We start from the raw sequence: 6,241 nt of genomic DNA, 5'->3' as shown, positions 1-6,241 counted from the left end.
TACGTTTCTAGTTAGTTTATAGTTTTAAATTTTACATATTTTATTTTAAATTTGGGCTTGTAAAATTTTATAAATATTATATTCATAATTTTATTTATTTATAGCTAAAAAATATTATTTATAATCTACTTCTTTAATATATTTTTAGTTCATTTATAGTTTTCGATGTTTATATATTTTATTTCAAATTTGGGCTTATAAAAATTCTAAATATTTTATTTTGTATTAAGATCAGAAGTTACAATTATTATTGTTGTAGGTTTTCAAATTCGAAGTTAACAATTTATTTTGTAAATATTTTTTGTACTCAGTTTGCTTCTAGCCTTTAATCTTATTAATTTAACATAATGAACGTTGATATTTCAAAAATAATATTTTGTACTCATGTGATTTTACCGTCTTTTCGAAAATTTATATTCACTTAATATTTTTTAAGTTTAGCTTATCACACAGGTAAGTGAAAAAAATTTGATCTCTTTTTCAAAAATCATATATTTGTAAAAAGTCAAAAAAATTAAAAGAACCGACTAAAGCCGAAATTGAAAAAAATAACTTTATGTGATTTGATTTGATTTTTACATAAACCGACATAATTGATTTAGATATTTTTTTAATGAAAACCAAACCGACTTATGTACACCCCTACCTATCACCATAACCCTCCATGCCTTATTTGTCTCTCACTCGGTCCATCCCTCTTCTGTCATTATAATATTTGGTTAAATTATATATCACTAATATTTACTTATCAAATATTTTAAATAAATATAAAAAATAAAATTATCTACTTTTTAAAAAATAATATTGAAAAAAAATTATTTGTGGAAAACATTTATATCCCTACCAAACACAATAATATACAGGCTGCTAGTTTTATTTCGTGAGGGTGGTGGCTGGCGATAATTGTTGTAATATTGTAGTAAAAACAAAAAAGTGGTCTTCGCGGGAGTCATTGAGGAAAAAAAACAAATGAACTAGATTACGAGGAGCGACTCAAGCATATTAGTGGTCTAAAATAAAAATTAAGTGGAGTCTTAAATTTGAATTGTTAATAACTTTTATATAATTGATTTCTTTCTAGTTTTTAATTGATAATATTACCATTCTTATTTTAAATTATTTTTCATGAGATATAGTACTCCAAATGTATCATATTTCTTCTGATAATTCCTCTATTTTCATGAAAAGTTTACTTTTTCTACAAAAGTATTCAATATTTGTTAAAAAATAATAACTTATAACCTATTATTATTGAAAATAAGGCCTCTTAAATTTGGGGGCCTAAGACACGTGTCTTTTTTTAACACTGTCGAATCAACTTGGAGATCACCTAAATAAATTCAAAACAAAAAAGTGATTTTGAATTTATTTTAAAAAAAGAAATGTAGTATTTAATTTCTTAGGTTTGGATTAGTATTTACATTACGAGATCTAACAGGTGGTTTGGTCGAAAAGTAGGGATAACTTATTCTAAAATTAATAATTAACAGGGGGAATATTAATCTCATGGTAACTTATTTTGAGATAAATTTTGTAAATAACAAAAAAAAATCCTTAAATTCTCTTTTATACACCATTTTTATAGTCATGTATATTAAAATAATTTTTAACAACATTCACTATTTTAGTTATTTGTTATTTTTATGATAATATATTTTTCTATCAAAAAAATTATATTTTATAAATACAATTTTATTTATAAATATATTATAAGTTAAATTTTATTTGTCTAATTCTTATGTTTATTTATATTTTGAATTCTCTTAAAATGTTACTCCGCCACTAGATTACATATTTTTAATTAAATAATTTACTTACCATTCACTTAAAAATTATATTTTATATATTAATTAAAATGTAGATAACTTTAATAATAAAATTTCTTTAATTAAAAAATGAAAGTTTTATTTTTAACAACATCAAGGCTTTAAATGCCAATAAAACTTGGGATATTGTTGAGTTTATGAAAGTTAAAAAATAATATAATGGATATATGTTTGAATATGACAAATCAAACAAATAGTAGAAACTAATATCAGTATAATTAATCTCAGTATAAATTATTTCGTCGTAACTAATCCCTACCTTGTATTCAAACCAAACAACCTTCAAATAGTCAAAAAACAAACATGGTTTAATTTATTTTAGGAAACTTGTCCTTGAGATTTATCGTGTAATCGGACTTAGGTCTCATTTGTTTGCACTTAATGGGGGTCTGAATCTTAATCAATCAAATTCGCCTTATTCAGTGTGTTTGTTTTTGAGGACTGAACATTAATTATTAAAATTCAGTTCATTAAGTTTGTTTGTTTTATTTTTTTATAAGCCTCTTAATGAATCTATAACACATTCTTAACAACATTCAAACTCAAAAGTAAGACTCCTATCTTAATTCAACTACATCACAGCAACTCATAATTTTTTTTCTTATTTAATTAATGTAAATTACATGCTTACCTTTATAATTTCCTTTGTTCTTGCTAACTTAATATACGTATTTTACTTTCATAAATTAGTCGATATATTTGAATTGATAAACAAATGATATAATATTTAGCACGGCTTTAGAAAATAAGAAAGTACTTAATTATTTGATTGATAATAATAACAGATGTTCATTATAAAATAAACGTTTTCATAAACATTATATTAGTACTCTATATAAAATATTTTACATTGCATTATATTATATTCTCAAAGTTTTTGAGTGCAACGAATAGTCATATTAATGATGTAACTTAATGTTTAAATTCTTAATAGATAAATCATATTACCTTGTTACGATAAGAAGGTTCAAAATATTATTTTGTACAAAAAAAACTATTTTACCAAAATGAGATTTTTATAATATTTTATTGATACGTCATTTAATTTAATATGTACATTCAAATATTGAAAACAAACGATTCAAATATTGAAAACAAACAATCACAATAATCCAGTATTCAGATTTAGAGACAACATCTTAATATTTAGATGTTTATTCAGATTTACACATTAGATCTTAATGCATATCTTAATATTCATATGTATATTTTGATTTAATTAGTCGTCTTAATCTTAATGAAAACAAATGAGGCCTTAGCTTAGAAGCTATATAGATACATCATAATTCAATAATTTTAACCAAAATAAGTAATAATATATGTACAAAAATAATTTAGCAAGATAAGTATACATAACAAATCTCGAACCTATAAGATCAAATAAAATATAGTTAAAGAATTTGAATCTATAAAGTTCAAAATTATGATAACGATTATACGTAGCGGAAAAAAAATAAGAAAGAGTAGGCAAGTATGCATGAATGTTTCATTATCACGTAAGAAGTAGTTAAAAGAATTAAAGAAGATGGCCTTTGAAGAATTTTTGCAGCCCCATGGGATGGAAACAAATGAAACATCCAAGAACATGTGAAGAAGCTTATAGGAAAGTAATTAAAGAAACTATCTTCTCTCGAATATTTGAAATGTATTATGTGGAAAATGCATGATTCATGCACCAAAATTTTAAAGAATATGTTTTATCACTTATTATTATTATTATTATTAATTAATTAATTAATATGTAATTTAATCTCAATTTATCATTCAATAAAAATGAATCAATCACTAACATTGTTTAGTAAAGAGTACACGTCTTTGTAAGATCACTTTCACAAAACACAACTGGGATTCCATTCTTGATGACCATAATATATTCAATTATTTCTTTAGTTTAGGATATTAATTTGTTTTCTATTCTTTTACAAAAGTATAACTAAATGTGCTAGTTAGGAGCCTTATGACGTAGCTAAAGGATATTAATGTTCGTTGCCACATGCATGATGAAGGTTATTGTTAAAGAATGACAAAAGTCCCACATCGGTGATTAATGAGATGGGTGGACTCCTTTAAGGCTTGGGCAATCCTCCTCCCTTTGAGCTAGCTTTTTGGGTGTGAGTTAGGCCTAAGACCTAATTTTACAAAAGTCCCACATCGGTGATTAATGAGATGGGTGGACTCCTTATAAGGCTTGGGCAATCCTCCTCCTTTTGAGCTCGCTGGGGTGTGAGTTAGGCCTAAGACCTAATTTCACAGTTATAGGCTAAATCATGAAAATAATTAATTAATTTTATGTCTTCAACTTTTTCCTTATGATATTTTAGGAAATTCATAATCCCTACTGATTTAGGAAAATCTTTTGTCTTAATATATTTGCAAATTTTGGAGAATCTTGTTCGTAATTGAGACTATTTGATATCTATATATAAGGAATATAGTTGGGATTCTAAAACATTGCACACTTGTAAATTCTTTTGTTTAATAGAGGAAATCAAACTCTCTCTGTTTTTGCTTAAAGGTTAGGTCTAACCAAATCTCGTTAAATTTTTATATTTTTTTCTCTATTTTTTATTAAAAAAATTACATAATTAGACATACTTTATATATAGGAGTATTGGCGCCATCCAACCATTGTGGCGGTGAATTTGAGTATTACAACTAGGGGTGGCAAAATCAAATTTAATCGGTCTAATTTGTTCAATCCGTTTAAGTTTGGATAGATTATTGACCCATCCATTATCAGTTTAGCTCATTTAAACTCAATTCATAGAAAATTGAATTGACATGTAACTGATATTGACTCAACAGAAATTTTGTCAAAATATTTTTAATTTTATTTTTAAAAAATTTGATATGTTATGTATAGCTATATTATAGAAAAAATAATTTTATAGCTATAAATATATTTCAAAAGAACAAATAAGCAATTAAAACTTAGTAAAAGTGGATAGTTGGTTCTTGATCAATTTTATGATAATCCATTACTTAATAATTCATTTTAACACAATCGGTTTTGATCCCAAATCAAAATTTGATTGAGTTAGATCTTCTTATGTTTGTTATTTTGATCTATTATGATTCGTCTAGATTTGACTCAATCGATCCAATTGCCATTATGAATTAGATCATTACACATGCATTTTGTATTGTATGGTAAGTTACAAATTTTTACTAATTCCTTTTATCAACTGTCACCTCTGATTTAAAACATGACTTTGACGTATAAATTGGACCATGGAAAGGACCTACAAATCTTACGGGACTAGTAAGTCTGAAATAATCTAATCAAAGTCTAATTGAGACAATTTTTTCCCAATAAATGTCTCAATTCATGACTAAGGACCTTTATTTTACCCATTCCATGTCATGCAATATTAAATTACAAACTTTGTAATATAATACCCAAAAATTCGACCTTAAATGTGAATGTAGAAAATGAAATTTCGATCATGACCTTTATTCAAATGGTTCAATCTAAACACTTTGACTTAGAGGTTGAAGTCAAAGAATCGTTCGACTCGGTACTGCATAGTACAAATTCTAACTTAAAATAATAAGGCAAAAATATATAATATTTCCAATTGCTAATAAATTTTATTTAAATACTTGAACTATAATCGATTTGAGCTTCTGGATACACGATTAAGTGTTCTTATTAGGCACTTCCAGATCAAATTTTGGAATAGTTATTGCGCATGGTTTTAATGGTCCATTGCGTAGACAAGTTATGACACATAATATATATCACCTCATTAAATTATATGCCTCTGTTCAAATTTGATCAGACCTGAGTTTGACGGCTTATTGAGATATAAGACCAATGTGTATGATTAAATATGTATGTGACTTACTTTAAATTGTTAACTTATTTGCATAACGAGCATATTTGCATTTGAATAAACCCACAAATATTTTTTTTTTCAAAATTTAAGTTGAAAGTGTCTAATAAATAAACTATATTATGTGGTCTATTCTAGTTCATGTATCTAATAAAGTTTGCTGAAAATTTCTCAAAGTTATTGATGTATTCATCCAAATAATAGTTAGTAGAAAATTAGCTGTCAAGGAATACTATATGATGGTGTTACCCTCAAGGACCCCCTTCGTTAACAGCTAATTAATTATAGATTATGAGTTATAACCTAACTAGCTAAAAGATGTCAAACTTGAAGTGGCAAGGTCACAGGAGGTTAATTAAAAGTAACAGTTAATACAAGTAATCTTATATAATTGCATTATATAATTAAGAGTCCAAATTAGTGAGTTGGAATGAAAAATATTGTTGGAAAAGTTTTCTTTTTCACTCGGTGTCCAGAGCTTTCATTGGTGTCCCAATTATAATACTGTAAGTACATATGGAAGTCATGACACTCCCAACGGGATTATCTGCATAACTAAGATTTGAACTTGAAATCTCT

The sequence above is a fragment of the Solanum pennellii genome, chromosome 7, assembly GCF_001406875.1.
Source record: "Solanum pennellii chromosome 7, SPENNV200".
NCBI classification, from domain to species: Eukaryota; Viridiplantae; Streptophyta; class Magnoliopsida; order Solanales; family Solanaceae; genus Solanum; species Solanum pennellii.
Note: the sequence above shows the minus strand (reverse complement) of the source record.